The sequence below is a fragment of the Pezoporus wallicus genome, unplaced genomic scaffold, assembly GCF_028554395.1.
Source record: "Pezoporus wallicus isolate ANWC-B61680 ecotype Strahan unplaced genomic scaffold, APGP_CSIRO_Pwel_v1 contig_4710, whole genome shotgun sequence".
Lineage (NCBI taxonomy): Eukaryota > Metazoa > Chordata > Aves > Psittaciformes > Psittacidae > Pezoporus > Pezoporus wallicus.
Genome location: NW_026640647.1, coordinates 3,385,228 through 3,402,191, shown reverse-complemented (window position 1 = coordinate 3,402,191; position 16,964 = coordinate 3,385,228). Strand labels below are relative to the sequence as shown.

General features: G+C 38.8%; 1 protein-coding gene across 2 annotated transcripts in view; it reads left to right on the top strand.

The window, feature by feature from the left end:
- Positions 1-16,964, top strand: part of HECW2 (HECT, C2 and WW domain containing E3 ubiquitin protein ligase 2) — a 175,645-nt gene that overhangs the window by 79,102 nt on the left and 79,579 nt on the right. The window lies entirely within an intron of this gene.

Genomic DNA, 16,964 nt, shown 5'->3' with positions numbered 1-16,964 from the left:
ATTGTATCTTAAAATATGGGGCAAGGCTTACAGTCATTTAAAACATAATTATAACAAAGCAAGGGGCTTCAGAAGCTTTCCTTCCAGGTACTTCATTTCAGTCTTAATCTTTCCTTTCTTTCTGGATCCAGACCCACATGCAAAGATACTTTTTCCCCAACACAGGATTTGGTACTTTCCCTTCCTCAGTTGTGAACTAGTAAATTTTGCTTAAAAATCAGTGTGTGGACAATACAATACCTTCTCTTTACTGCAAAAGTTAGAAGGCATGACTAGAAGGTGCTTTCTCTATGCATTTTCATTGCATGCAACAGGTACCTTAAAAGATACACTCACTACATTAAAATACACTGGTGGTATTTGTTTTAAGAAGAATTACTTCCCTGCTAAAAAAATAAACCAAAACCTAGAATCTTGTAGCATGACATTTGTGTCTGAAAGAAGTTCAAGCTGTGACAAAGTGTTGCCAGAACAGCCAAACTTTTCAGTTAATTGTGTGTTAAGTTTTTGAGATCCCCCTGCCTGGCCTGAAAATGAGACAAACATAGCTGCAGGGAGGACACCTTCATCTGTGGTGTCAGTAGTTTTCCACTGCAAGTGGTTTTGGCAAGAGAACATTTATAATCCTTAGGATAGAAAGCAGTGTTTTCACTATCCTGCCTTATTGATGCAAGTGGCTGTTCCAGCAGATGGGAAGATAACAAATACAAACACTGGATAATGGAAGACAATATACACTTCTGAGTTTGTAATATTTCAATTTGCCATAAAATTGCCTTGTGTTAGCTTGGTTTTTTATTTGTTTGAAGGAGGTTGGCTTTCATTTTGACTTTCTTTTTTGAAGACATTTGCTTAGCTGGTTTCTATCGTCAAACCAGTGTGCCTTGTAGTAATTTTCAAAATAATTTGGGAAAAACCAGTTACTCCAGATTCCTGACAACTGGATTGAAAAGTACTCGCATTAATTCATCCATTGATTTATTTCATGTAAGTAATAGATTATGAATTAGTTTTGCATTAAGCATAGTGTTAGAATTCCTTCTGAATTTTTTTATAAAGTTCTTGGCTCCTTCAGCTATGTCATTTATCAGTGACTATAGGAATCTGAATTAATGGAGGAGTGTTATAAGCTTAGTTTTAAATACCGTATGTTAAGGATGTGACTGGTGTAGATAAAACCAGTGCCACTTAAAAACACACATACTAGGACTCTGAAACTACACTTTATTGGTGGATATGTTTAATATAACCTTTTAATATATGCTGATATTGGATACACAGGTTCATAAATTATAACTGGAGGGGATTACTGAAAGTGCCAATTGATCCTGGTAGGCCTTCTTTCCTAGGAAAGCTCATCAAGATGTATGTTGCATCTTATGCTGTTTGAGGGACAAACAGTTCCAGAGAATGGCCAGATCTGACCATCTTGGAGCTCCTTTTGTACAGAAGAATTTTCAGCTCGGCCTGTTACCCACTCCTTGCATATTTTGCCACTTTAGTGTAAGAGAGGTACTGCTGTGGGGTGAAGATGCTACAGGAGAGCAGTTAAACTGACTATGCTTAGCTGGTGGTTACCCCTTGGGAAGAACAAAGCTTTTACAAATGCCTGCATTGGCAGTGTTTCCTGTCTCTCTGCCCAGCAGCATCCAGGGCTCCATTGCTCTCCCTCTGGTAGGTATCCAATTTCCAGGCAAGCAAATCCCATGCTTCAGAGCTTTGTTTCAAGGTCTGGTCAAACTGTCTTTGAGAGATCTGCCACCTTTGTCTAGCAGTCATTCAGAGTTAATGTCAAACTGTTTAGTCTTCAGTTGTATTTCAAGTCACTTATCGCTTACTCCATCACTAATGTGTCAGTAGTCCTTGAAAGGTTATAAAAATTAGTTGATTCGTTGCCCTTGTTATTCCTGCCCTGACTTTGGGAATAAATTAATCCTGTATATCCCAATGTGTGGTAATGCAAAAAATGAACCTACAGTTTCAGTTAAAAAACACTCATTTCCCATGTGCTGTAGTAAGGAGAAGAGAAAAAGATAGGTAAGGATTTATACTTTGCCTGGAAGAAGCAAGGTGAGTACTGTAAAATGTTAAGTAAATGTAAAGGAGCTTATTTTGAAAATATATAGACTATATTAAAACTAACTTACATATAATCTGTATATAATATATATAATCTGATGTTAAGGGAAGTGGACAAAGCCTATTTATTCTTAAAGGGCATATTTAAGAATCCAGTTTCAGCTTGATCTTTTGTTGCATGTCGCTGTTAACATCAGGCACTCTTTAACTGTACATAGAAGAAGGTTTTATGGATGGAGGTGACTGGTTTCTTGTTTTCTTACAGAAAGTGTGATTAAAGATGTAGTTTCTGGCTTTCCCTGATAATAATGCTCTGATTGCTGCTGTTCAGTTGCCATTAGAAGTTTTCATTGTCAGATTTAGTATGAACTCTCATGCTCCATTATATAATTCCTTCCTTGAGAATTTAAGCATTGTCTGATGGTCATAAATGTGATTCACATGAGTGGAGTTGCACTTGAGGATAGTTTTTGACAGATTAAACCTGAAAGCTTGGACCTTGTCATCTGTGAAAAGGACTAAGAATTGAAGGCTTTTGGTGCTTTGCAAGATCAGGACCTTAATCAGTGTTTTATCTTTGCCAGCAAATGTGATTTCTTGCATATGAAGCCAGTTAAGCCTAAATGGGTTTGGCTTTATAAGCTGAAATATGCATAGAAAAAATATTTATAGTGCAGTATCAGGCACATACTGTTGTCACTGAGATAAATATCTACTAATGACCTTACAAAACAGAAAAACACATCTTTCTGTGTTCACTCTAGCTTAATCTGTATATAGGGTTTCATGCATGGCATGATTCAGCAGATGGTAGCCTGCAGAGAGAGGGAAAATTCAGTTCAAGAAAATTCAGTTCAAGTTTTCAACATAGATGCATCTCTGAATTTTTAGTAGACGTACAGACAGGCAGTTGCTTTCAAGATGCTGAATAAGGAAGTGACAACCATTGTTGACTTTCATATATGAAAGTCAACTATGGGTAAGATTTTTAGGAGTTATTGATGGGGTAGTACTCAGTGTACGGACAGCAACACTTCCTTTGGTGTACTCCTGTAAATTATTTGAGCTATAAGGTGAAAAGTGCAATGTCCAGTTTCCTTTGAAAAACCCCACACCTGTGATATGTTTTTGGCAAGTAAAATCAAAGACAACCCACCTGACTTGAGTGGCATTTCACCAAATGATGCAAACAGCTTTATGACTTTCATTGTCCATTCAGCTAGATGCTCTTAGTCATTAGCACATAAGATTTTGATTTTTTGAAGAGCAGTCCTAACTACAGCACATTTAATTGAGTACACTCCTCTCCTGCGCAAGCAGTTAAATAAAAATCACCACATTTCAAATTAGTGTACATTACTATCTTGGGTGCTACTGTGTACTGCCCATTGGGTGAGCAGCCCTAAACTGGCAGAGCATTTGTTCTTCCAAGACTACAGAAAGCTCTATTGCCCATTTAGTATCTCGAATGGGATGCAAGAGAGCAGCAGGGGTGGCTGCTGGGAACCTGCAGAGTGTGTAACCAGGAGCAAGAGGAACTGTCTCTTCAGCAGTAATTTGCCACTCAACCTGCTCAGCTGCAATATGCAGCAGTGACCCCAGCAGACAAGGTGTGATGGGATGTGATTTGTAGGCTGCTGTAACAGGAGTGCAGGTCTGATTGTGCTTTTTGTAATTACTTATTTATGCTCTGGGTTTACTTGTGTGGCTGGGAGTAGCTGAGTTGGCAAGCCTTTGTCCCTAGTTGCATTCAATTCTAGGTTTGTTTTTTGCCTGCAGAGTCCCAGGGAATTACTGCTCTTAATAAATATTCTGCTAGGAATAAAAAAAAAACCCTATGGAAATGTTATCTATAGGTGCTTTCAAGATATTTACACAAATTAATAAAGCTTCTTTGCCTTCATTAGTCTGTACAGCTTTGTGATCCTTTTTTGGTGTTGCATGTTAACACTGCAAGAGAGAAAGCTTTTTACTTCTGAAATTTCATGCTGAAAATGTAAATAAGCAAGATGTTTATCTCCTTTTTTTGACTTCTAGTGATGATTTTAATATGATTGGCTTGGATTTTTGGCACTGGTAAAATGATACTGCCTCTAAAGAATTGAACCTGACCTTTGTGTTTCTTTTAGCTTTGGTCACGTCTAGTTTAATCTGCAGAGCCATGTAGTACACTAGAAACAAATACATCGGTATCCTTTTTGTTTAAGAGGTGAATCTTAACCCTGAAGAGATAATCCATCTCATTACAAAACTAATAAAGTGTGTGTGTGCGAAAAAAGATCTAGGCAATGGGGGGCGGGGGGGAGGTCATTCCAGTTACTCTGAATATGATACAGTGGTGCTGAAGACAAATTAGCAGTTCTTTGGTTATTACAGGAAAAGTCTGTTTGTGTTGTCAGTGCGTTAATTTGGAGTAAACTGATCCTGGAAATTCTAAATTCTCTTCTGCTGAAGTAGATCCTGGGCAATCTTCCAACCTCCTTTTTCACTCTTCTGCATCTACTGCATGAGAGGTAATGAAGAATAGGTTAATAAGATGCTATTGCTTGGATAATGTCTTTTCACTTAGGACTGCTGTGCAGTTACATGTAGTTAATCAAGTCTTTGAAATAGAATACCATTTTAATTGCCAGTGGAAAACAGTCTTCTGTTTCACTAGGGCATGAACTACCATTTACTTTGAGATAGGTTATTTGGTACTCAAAAATATTTATTGACGTCTTGGTGATATTGTAGATATCTACACACCAGAAACTCTAGTTATTGTGAACAAATTGAAGCTATGTGTGGGTTGTTGGGTATGAAGTATGTTCATCTTAAAAATGTATTTGTCTAAAACTAGAGTGTTGTGATTCTTTACAGATGAGAAGAGCCTGTTAAAAGCATTTCATTTCAAAATTCTGGAGTAGGATGAACTTGTTCTTTTAGAGATCCCATTTGCTTGCTATTCAAGAATCTGAATTACCACTTAGCATTACTCCAGTTCTCTTTTTGCTCAGACAAGGGCTTATCAATTTCCTTCTGAAAATTAACTTTCTGGAAATAAGCTATGTAACCTGAAAAAAGGAGTGTTTTTTTTTGTTTTTGTTTTTTTTTTTTTAACCTGATACATTGGCTTGCATTGAGTGTGATCTAATTTGGTTATAGTTTTTGCCTGGATACTTGCTGATTTGATTTACTATGCAGTTAACCAACTGCTTTGTGTAGTGGAGCATGGCAGGAGGCAGTGCGAGGCTGCTCCTTCATGGGCCGCCTGCTAATCCTGTGGTTCTGTTAGCGGCGATGTGAAACTACGTCAATAAAAGAGCGGTTGGATGCTGGCTTTCCTATATGAGATAAAAGCTCTACAGTATGAAATATTATTGGATGTTGGAATTTGCATGTTAAAAACTTGTGTATGATGGAGCTAGTAGATTGCAACGGGGCATGCTAAGGTTTAGAATCCCATTTCTTTGCAGACCAAGCAAAGATGACAAATTATGTACAGGAATCAAGGGATATTTCTAACAGAGAAGTCATCAAATAGAAAAATAGTGTCCAAGGCAATCAGCTGGAAAGACTGAACAGACACCAATCCAAACTGTAAAGACTGTCAAGAGTATGGTTAAAATAAGAAGGAGGCACGTTTTATCATCTTGATTGAATCTGTCTGAAGAACGACTTTGTGCTGCAAAATCAGAGAGCAGTTTCCTTCCATTGTGAGTGCCCCAGTTGATCATTTCTCTGAGAGTGGGGTGGCATTGATGAGGTAGCCTCTCAGTACTGGCTGGTGATGCTAACACGTTCTGGGAGATTCAGTATCATGTCTGGATGATAGTACGTTTCCAAAAGCTGTACGTGCATGTGGCGTGAACCTCCCAAGTGAAAGAATAGGCTTAACACGTGTGCCAGCCCAGCACATGGTAATGTATCTTCCAGCCAAAGGAATCTGTTCAGCATCACCATGCTGCTAAATTCATGTGGAATAGACAATGGCATGGAAAAGTTTTAATGAAAAATTGTTTTTTTTACTAAATGACTGAGAACATTCTAACTAGTTGAGTCACACTCGTGCTTCATTAGAATGTGAGCATCCAGAGAAGGGCAAAAGGAATTTGTAGTAACTACTATTTAATGAAATCTATGTTGTTTGATGGATTTTTCATTTCTTCCTGTCCTGAGTTCGGATACTAACCCTGGGAATGAGTGGTTCTTGGAAAGGCTGTAAAAATGTTTCTTGCTCTTTGCTTTTGTTTCAAAGAGTTCAGCTTTTCCAAGACTGTGCACTTGATTACATTAGCCTTGAAGGTAGGGACTTCTTGTCTCCTTGTCCCTGGGTGATAAACTCCAGGTTGCCAGCATCCCCAGAGGCCTGTGATGAGGTGGCTCTATTGTGCATTGTGCATCTCACTGAAAAGCTTCATAGTTTGACCATAGACCGTATGTCCCTGGGGGGTAAGCACCAGGGATCTGAAATAAAGTTCTATTGAGGCATAATGGCAGCAATATTTTTAATTTTAATACTGGGGCGATTCACTAAACTATTTCAGGAAGAGCTTTTTCATCTTTACAGAGAGAAAAAAAAAACAACAAAAAACACTTTACTTTCCTGATTAGCCATAATATGTTGCTTTTAAAGTGGGCGTAAAGAGAGTCACGATGATGGGAAACAAACATTGTGTTTCACAGAAAATATTTCAGGTTCTTTTAGAACTTCCTCCTGCTCATTTCTTTAGAAATTCGAGACTGACTTCTCTTATTGTGTATGCATTGGATGAATTTCTTCCAGGATGTGTTGGCTCATTTCCTTGAGTACTTCTAAATTTTCTGGATTTTTTTTCAGTCACAACAGATAGCTGAAAAAGCTTTAAGGAAATGAGTCAACCTCCTGAAATAAATTGCTTACTGAATAGAGGATACTGTGTTTGAAATCACAGACACCCTTGATAGTTCTGTAGATAGTAATTTACAGATACCCCCTGAAAATCTATTACATATACTCCATGCTCTAACAGGATTTGGGACAAAAATACGTACATATATATATATATATATATATACACACACACATATGTATATAAAAAAGGCACTTGAGCTTTGCTGTTAGAAATGTAGGGCATGTTTTCAGACTTCCAGGTATGAATACGAGACACATGTGGACTGGGAGGTGACAGGCAGAATCTCTAATGCAAAATGAAGGATGTCCCTGGACTTGAGTGTAAATTAAAAGGAGTAAAGACACTGAGTAGAGGACTACCAAGCTTTCTTAAAATAGCATCGTGCATGCAAAGGCTGCACAGGCAATGTGCTTCACTCCTTATTTCATCACTCACAAACAATCAGCATTCTGATTTCAGGAGCCCTTTCTGATGGTGTCCTGCTGTCAACCTAAAGCAGGTGCATATAGGTGAAGAAGGGCCCGTGACCTAACTTCCCTCCTTTTGGTGCCACAAGAGTCCCAACACAGGGTTTCTCTGCATGGGGCTTTGCTGAGTCACTGCACTGGCAACTGGCTGGAATCCCACATAGTTAGTCTAAAAATAAGTAAGAAGACACCATTTTAGTAACATACATATATTATACAGTAGGTAGGCAAGGCTTCGGGAGTTTCTTTGCTTCCCATGAATTACGTAGCAACTCAGGACAGAGATGAGGAAGCCAGCATCAAACATCATGGTTTTGGATTTTCTCTCTGATAAGCCAAACTAAAAGTAAAACCAGATGGTCCTGAATTTTTAACAGGTTCAACATCTGGATCTGAACTTTGAACTTGGATGCAGCAGTATTAGCCAGCTTGCCCTGCGTTAAATGTATTACACAGACGTCCCTGATGCAAGACACAAATACTGCATCTCCAAACAGATGACATACGCTGACAGCTTTTTAGGCACTCCAGAAAAATACATGGATATCAAAATAGAGAAGAAAGCACAGAGTTGATCTTGCTGGCATGTGAAGTGTCTCAAAACAATGAGAGTTGGCTAAATGCAGGTATGAAATAAAAACTGAACTGTGATGCTCCATCTAAAGGTTTCACCACACTGCAAAGGAAGGGAGTTGGAAGATGGTCCAGCTTTCTGCCTTTGGTTTTGTAGTTGTTGTCAGTGTTTGTCTGTGACTTGCAGTCATGAACTTGCTACATTTCTCTTATGGAGCCACAGTAGTTTGATGCTTTGACTTACAAGCTTTTTAATATGACCGGTAGGAGTGAAGGAGCCGTATATATTAAGAATTGCAGCTGCAAGTTATCCTTGTTGAAGAATCTGAAGAAATTGTTGATTTACATAATTTGGCAGGAATGTGGGAAAGAAAACTAGTGCTTGACACAAGATGGACTGGCAGGTCAGCATACATACCTGCTTGCAGCTCCAGGATAAGGCGTAGGGTGATGGTATCCGGAGCATGGTAGGAAAAATTAGAAAATACAGCCCCCAGGACACACTGTCATCCTCAAAGAATTGACAGAAACTTGGGAATTTCTGTCAAGTAAACAAGCCCCAGGCTGCAGTCTGAGGGAGCCTGAACCAGGTCAGGGACAGTACAAGAATGCAGGCACTGAGACAGAAGTGAACAAATCAGATTTCCTGTGGCTGTATACCTAGCATAAATAGCATCTTTGAAAGTGCATGTGCAAATTTAGAATGTGCCGTGCTCCTGAATTATTCCTGGGTTATCCTGTGTCTGCTTGAATATTATTACAATGTATAACCACACTATATTGTTTGGTGGAAAGGACTGAAAAAATGTTATGTGTTTCTGAAAAGTGAACTGGGTCAGACTTCAGTCACAGGCTTACCCCAAAAGCAATTCTCCTAGTCTACAGTGTTTCCTTAATTGTGCTGTTAAATTCTGCTATGTCAGTGTGCTAGTGCCAGATCCCAAAATGGGATAGTCTGTGTTTGCAATGACACACAATATACACTTACAGAAAAATGCAGAAACCACATCTTGACTGACAATTATGCCCCAGGGACTCAGTTCACAAATTGTACTAACAAAGCTTTTGGGATCAGAGCTCGCTGTATGAAATTGTGCAGTTAGGTGTAATATAACCAATCTGAACAGGATTTTTTGTTGCTTAAAAAAAGCATTTTTATATACTTTCAAAGCCACAGGTTTCTTTTTTGTTGTTTTTTTTAATATTGGTTATCTACAAAATACTTCTTGGATATGCCCCACCATATTGAGTAGTGCTGGCTACTGTAATCTACCAGTAAGGAAATAAAACATGTCTTTGGGAACATTTAAAATATTTAATTTCAGTTGCAACATTAGTAGTAAGAGCTCACAGATGATGTTTTACTTCATGTTAGCTTCGCTGGGCTTCATAATGAACTCAGATTATCCTATATAATGTGTTCATTCTGTTAATTATTAATATCCATATTAAATCTAGAATGAATCCTGAATCCTTACATCAAAAGCAGGAGGTAAGTAAGAGGAAAAATCTAGGAGTATGAAATATTTCTCACAAGTCTAAAGCATTTCATCACATTTGAAGTCAAATAATAGCAATGGATTCATTAATATATTTTAAAATACTATAATGTTTAGGCCTACTTTTCTGCCTGTTCAGGACAAAGTTTTTGGAATATACTCATTTCAAATGAAGAGACTGTAAAGAGCCTGGGAGAGCTTTTCAGGAATGGAAAATCTACAAGATGAGAAATATGCCATTAGCATAGCTAGCCAGGGAAATAAGTAGTAATGGTAACAAAGGTAGTGTAGGATAGTCATTCAGCATATTCCTTTAAAAAGCCTTCCTTAGCACACTGCTTGCCATGGATGTGCTCTCTTTATACCCTATTATTCCCCTCTATCTGTAGGTTTTCCACAACATTACTTACCAGCTGTTTGAATGCCTTAACAAATATACGTATATAAATAAATTAGGATGTTACTGTTTGCTTAAGCTAGAGGTTATGTGATTTGTAGAAAGGAAAAACTACTTATGCAGAGGGTACCCACAATGTCATAGTTAATGGGTTCACTCTTGAACAGAAGGCACAAGAGGAAAGCATTGATGCCTGTTTCTACCTTGGGTTAGAACCTGTATTTTTGGGCTGTATCTTCTTTCTGTTAGTGGGTTTTACATTCGGTGTAGATTACTGAAAAGTTGAAGTATGAGAATTGTGTGTTGTTTAAATAGAAATATTTTTCTATATTCCAAACCAGCAAGCTCTCTGACTTTCTAATAAATTCCCTAAGAAACCTATTACTGTCAGATGACAACAATAGCCTAGTTTGCATTCCTGCTTAAGCAGCTCATAATATTGGAGATAAACTTAAAAAACAACAGCTGCTATGGGAATATTAAATCCCACAAGATCCTTAAGAGATGTGTGCTGCAGAAACATGTTTTACTGACAACCTCTAGAAAGTAGCAGTATTTCTGAAAGGCAGTGAGCAGTCACTTGGAACTGGCAAATAAGAATACCATTTTTAGAAACGTGTCTGAATTAGACATGGGAATGGACTTTAAGCACTGAGAATGAGATGCTAGCTGATAGTGTGACTGTCAAAAGGCTGGAATAGATTTAGAAGAATATTGATCGACAATGTCACAAGCTGCAAGTGATAATCAACTGCAGTCAAAACTGAAGCTGAAGAATCCAGAGGCAGTCTTTCCTCTCCTTTCAGTGATGAATCAGTTGTCTCCAACCAATGCTGAGGGATGCCACAATGCTGGAAATTCAGAGATGTTTGTGCCATTGTAATAGTTCCAGGGTTCAAACCATTAACCATTTGAGAAAGCAAACCCCAAGCCAACCTCCTGCTGCTCTATACAGGAAAACTCTTTTTTCTGGGTATTTTATCTGTTCTGTGAGTATACTGCATCTAGAGCTTTTTGGTTTAGCCTTTTGTCCCTAGTGATAAGTAACACTTTCAGACATCAAAAAATCCAACCAAACAAAAGCTAAATAAACACCAAGTAAAACAAGGGCTGAAAATGCAAGAGTGATTGAGTGATTAAATGAAATTCCTCTGGACCACTGGGGAGTGCACCTGGCACTGACTTTGCTCGTTGCTGGTTCATCTAGGAAACGTAATATTGCTTTGGGAAAACCAAAGGTGGGACTACTATCAAAAGCCAACTAAAACTACCCAACTAGTTGGCCGTAAAATCAGCTGATGAATCATCGTGTGTATAGGCTGGGTCAGCTCTTTGGACCATGCTGGCTCTTGTGCCTCAGAATGTTTCATGCTGAGTTTTACACCCTTGCTAATGATGAATTAATCATCATAATGATTAATTGTCATAACTGGAGGAGGGTATGCAAGCCTGGGCAGTTAAAACACTGAAATCGTTTTCATGGTTGCACTCATTCTTCTCCATGGCCATAAGCAGAACATGACATCTGGCAAGGGAGCACCTCCTTCCTATTATATGCCTGAGAGTTCCCCACAAATGAGATTTCAGCTCATTAAGATGCTTTATGCCCTTACCAGGATTTAAGAAGAAATACATATCTCTTATGTCTTGTGCTTTCTTCTGAATTGCATATTATTTGTTCAGTTCTAGAAAGGAAGTACATTTAGTGAACTTTGCCTTTTTGTTTACTTGCAATTTGTATATATTCAGTTAAAGATTTTTGCAGAATTTATACAGAGTTATTACACGTATATAATGAACCTGTTTGGGCCTGTGTCTCTTTCATTGAAAGGTGAGAGGATTAGAAGTGAAAGCTCATGCTGAATGACACCGCTGTGTCCTGATGGGTTTCTTTATTTTGGTGAGTGAAGACTGTGAAGTTACTTTTCAGGTGTAGCTGCTTGTGGTTGGTTGGTCTTTTGTCTGTTTCTCCGCAGTGCATGGGAAGTCTTGTCTGTCAAGACGTTGCACATCCAGTAGGTGACTGATTTGAAGTGACTGAGCTTATCCTTTGTGTTGTGTGGATATTTTCTAGCACTTGCTAAAATGTAAATATTTCTGCAGTAATATGTCTGTTAGAATATGAGTGGGAAAAAGGCACATCAAGTGGGTAATGCAACAGTGAATTCAGGTCGGCTTTTGTAGAAGATAATTGCAGTAATTGAGGAATTTGTGTCACTTGAATAAGTTAGAATAGATCTTTTAATATGATTGCTGGTTACTGTGATCAATAACTAGTGCTGGCTTTCCAGCAGTTTTTTAAGGATCATCTGTCTTGATAAATACTTTTGACCTGATAAATTTATTAACGTGAAAGCTTTGTTAAGAAATTATAGTTTCTTACAATATATCATCATTTTAGTTTCAGAACCAGGGGATGAAAAAGGAAATAAGGACAATACTTGTAAGAAAGCGTTTGCAAAGTTTATGTGTCTTTTTATAGTACTCTCATATCGTTAATTTGTAGGGCATAGGAAATAGGGTTGCTGCTGATAATTAGGGATGGGATGGCTCCTGATAATTAGGACAGGAAGTTTTATAGCTTATTATACAGGTAGTAACAGGCTTGATACTTGCCTTAGGTGCTTCTTAGGGTACCCATCTCACCACTGGCAGGGTTTCTGATAATAATATACCAGAACTACTATAAATCCTGTGTAAATTGAGATAGTTTCTTCTACTGTGTGTGTGGCAGAAGGAAAAATAAAAAGGGAGCAGAAGGATGGACAAAAGGGAAAGAGGGAAACTAGAAAATGTTCTTTGCAAACCTGCAGATCAGTAATAGCAAACGTGCTGGCAATAAATCTTACTCTGCTTCATGGGGAGCCAACATGAGGTATATTGCAAAATGTAATCTGGAGAAAAAGGTGGTACTCGAGCCTAATGTTTCAGTAAGTTTTGGTGGGCAGTTGCCAAGTACTTGTTTGGTAGATGATTTTAAAATTTCATAAATATCAATAGAACAAAAAACTCTTGCAACAGGTTCAAAATACAGACTTAAAATAAATTTGTATGTTTCAAAAATCTCTTTTAGCCTGGTGTACTTTTTATACATGTGCATTTCGGTGATGCGTAAGATGTTTAAAGGGCAGATGTACATTTCATAGTGATTCAAAATGGTGTTTTATTTTTAGATTTGCAAACCAAGAAAGCGCTAAAAATAGCACACAGTCTTTTTGACTCTATTTTAAGGTCTCTTAGTTATGGCAGTTACGTTCACTGCCTGTTCCACAAGAAAAACCTCTTTTTGGAGAGTCAGTTACATGTGGAATAAAGTGTACCTGAGGTTAGTTTATGATCTAGTAATGGTTCTCAAATGAGCCTAAATTTTACCAAAATTAAGCCCAGAAGAGATCATTACATCTGATTTCCTGCATATTACAGGCCACTCACTGGTGTCTAAACTTTCAACTAGCCTGAATATTCCTATTCTTAGAAAGTTAAACTACATACTGTTGTCATACAGTAGCAGCAGGCTGAAGTATAATAGTGATGCTATTGCAGAGGAGGAATTGTTCTACGTACTTTTTGAGGCTATGAAGGAGGGAAGAGGGGGTTTACCACCCCAGTGGTAGACTTGGCAGGGCTGCTATAACCATCTGGCTCTTCCTGAAGTGATTTCTACTGTTTCCACATCATAAATGTTTGACCAGAAAAAAACCCAAACAATAAACATGAAACAAGCCCCCCAGTTTCTCTGGTAACTTTCTGCACTGGGTATCTGCATGCATGACCAGGTACTGCTAGTCTGTTAAAACCAGACGAAAGGCCATGAAATAAATGATCCTTCGCTTTTTCCCCTGGCTATGAGATTACATATGATCTGTACCAAGACAGTCACACCAGAGAAAGCCTTCTCTGTAAGTGCAGCTGCACTAGCAAAATTGTGCTTTTGTTGGTAATGTTTATTTACCAACAGAATCTATCCGGGGGCAGGATAGGCTGTGTTGACAAAATCACAGCTTTGCTGATATCATGTCTTCCACAGCAGGAATACTTTGTTATATTTGCTGGTATCTGTGGCAAAGACTTGCAATGGGAATGTAGTCCCAGGTAAAAGGGCATGCCCTTGATTCTTGGGAAGCTGCAAACTTCTTTTGTGCGAGGGTCAAGCAAGCTCAGCAGCTCATGTGCCGCCAGCAAACAAGTGCTTATCTGACACCATATAAAATTGTGGTTGAGAAGGAAAATGATGAAAACTTTCCACAGTAAACTTAGACTGGCACATTAAATATGGCACAGAAAAGCCTTTTTTGTAATTTTAGCTCTGACAGTATTTACGCTGTAAAATGACCTTTTACAGTTTATTAGGAAAAATGGCTTATGTTTCTACATTTGTCCTCCCCCAGAATAACTGGCCTTTAGGATACTTGTACACACAGAGGGGTTTTTTGGTTTCCTTGGGTTTGATACCATTAAAAGCAGGAGATGATCACCTCTAGGCTACAAGGTTGTGGGAGTGTTGGGATGTGTTTGGGGATACGGTGAAGAAGTGGATATGTCAGAGAGAATGTATTGAAAGGAATTATGGTTGTGAAGGTGGGTTTGTGTCATGTTTTTATCAAGGTGTGAGTCACAAGGAAGTGCTGAAAAAAGGAAAACCAAAAGATTTGTGCAAGTGTCAAGGATAATGCTGCAGGAGAGAGACAGGCTCTTGTTTTCCTCAGTATATCGCTTTCATCTTTCCTATCCTCTCACTCTCTAATCTTTATAGTACAGTGGCCCGCTGAGTTGGTCTAGTCTGTTCGATTTTAAGTGCAGACCAACTTCAGTAGCCATTGGTGGCCTAAATCTGGATTTGCAAACTGTTCCCTGGGTGGTGGCCACTGCTTTTTGCTTTCCCCCGAGGAGCAGGCTGTCTCTATCTTCTGCAGATGTCACTTTCCCCAAATCATCAGCAGCTGAAACGGTTGTGAGTTGACATGAGAGGTGGTGCAGCTCTTGCCTCAGCTCCTTCCTTCAGGAGGGGGTTTGTCATGTACATGTATGTGGGGGTAAATACAGCATCCCCCATGCTGTATTTACCCCCACAAACAGCCAGCTGGACCTCAGTGAACTAAATGGTAGGTGATTTAATAACATTTTGCAAAGATGTAAGGACTTTTCTGCAATACAATCAATTATCTAATGGTCTTTATGTCTTAGGGCGTTCTGCACCATCTGTCAGAGTTTATTCAGTGTTGCTCTCTAGCTTAATTTTTTGTCTAACATTATCTGTTTCTCCTAGTATCCAGTCTTCTGTGGTGTGCTGCAGAAACACCCAAGCTGTGTATGCTTGTTGGGTAGCATCTGCCTTCCACGTGAGCTTTATCATCTGGCCGGTGATCCATGCTGCACAAAGCACTTGTGCCATGAGGCTGGCACATCTGTGAAACCTGAAGTGTAGATGGGAGTGAAACGTACATAATTTTATGGAGGAGGATTAGTAAGATTTTCAGGAAAGAGGTTAAGCTTGAGGTCATTTCCTTCCTATTGTTACACTTTTGAATTTTTGCCAGTGAGATGGGTGAAAGGATTTATTTTTGTCTTTGAATGCTTTGAATTTCAATGATGTCTTTTCTTTGAATATAGAGAAGTGGAATTCCGCTTTATTCCTGCCATTGTACTGTGACATATGTCTGACAAAAATGGTATTTCTTTTTTTTTTTGCAATATCTTTGTCCTGCATTCTAGTTAACTAATCCTTTGAGCTGCTGCTGTGCCTTGAAGTATCTCATTATGTGAGGGCACATGAAGATGCTCTGATCCCCACACTGAATTGCTACATACAGAAGGAAACAAAATGCAGTGACATAATTCTTGAAAAAGGAGGAAGTAGTCCATCTAATGGGCAGTGTCAGGATAAAGGCTGTGTATGAAAATGAGAGCAAGGATCTTGCACTCTGTTAATTTAAGCTTCAGTCGCAAAAAGGTTTCATTATTTAGTGTTTGGATGGGGTGTATGGTTTGGCTTCTGCCTTTGCTTCTGTGGCTGAAGTAGGAGTGAAGTGTTAGAGAAATACAGCTTATTCCTGACCATCCTCTCAGTCACAGGTGTAAAAATGAATAACTGCTCTTGCCGTATAAAGTAACAGAACGCAATAAACATCAGCAACATAATATATGTGGTATGTAGGTGTCACAGAGGGCATCTGAGGGAGTGTAATTGGAGTCTTTCCTCCTTTTGCTCACAGCGCAGATGCAGCAAGTTGGAGGCATGTGAACCTTAATTTTGGTTGAGCAAGGGAACAAACTGCTGCTGTGCACTGAGGAACAAACACCTCCCTGCTCTTTTGACCCTGGGTTGTGATGTTAGATATTTGATTTTAGATGATGATGATCCTCCTTCACTGCTAATGTAGCAGGAATGTGTCATCTGAATGCAAATACTTCTGTCCAGGTTGGAGTTCAGGGTGTCACCCTGAACTCCCAGAAGCCTCTAGCAGTGCACCATCACCTTCTACAGCCCCAACAACCAATACTCTCCTGTGTGAGGCTGGAGGAGCATCTGTTGTACGTTCCACAACCTCTTTTCTTTTCTGCCCTTGCTTTTCTCAGCTGACGGTTTGTGTCTTATATTTTCATTACCATCCAAGTTTTCCAAAGTGTTATGAAGAGCAAAGAGATCTATGATATCATGTAGTAGGATCTAGCAGCTGCTTAGGCAGCTTTTGAAACTATCCAAGAATTTTGCTGTTTTCAACTTTTTGCTTTGTTGCCATGCAAGTGAGAATATTTCCAAACATTTAGTACACAATGATGTTTAAATTTCTCTTAAAGTAGTCCAGTTCTGGTGTTCTTTCCCCTCCTGTCCCTTGTAAATACAGTTCCTAGAGGTGCTCATGCAAACATAAAGTAATACTGTATCTTTAAGCTCTTTGTTAGCAAAGAGTCCGTCTTGGTTTCTTCAACTGGGAGCATTTGTTTGAGTCTTTAAGCTGAGTATGAATAAGCATACAACACATGAATACGAATAAACATTCATACTCAAAATGGTGGAGGTGTCATCCCCCCTCTTTTGTTATCTGATTATTATTAGAGAAACCAGGATTTG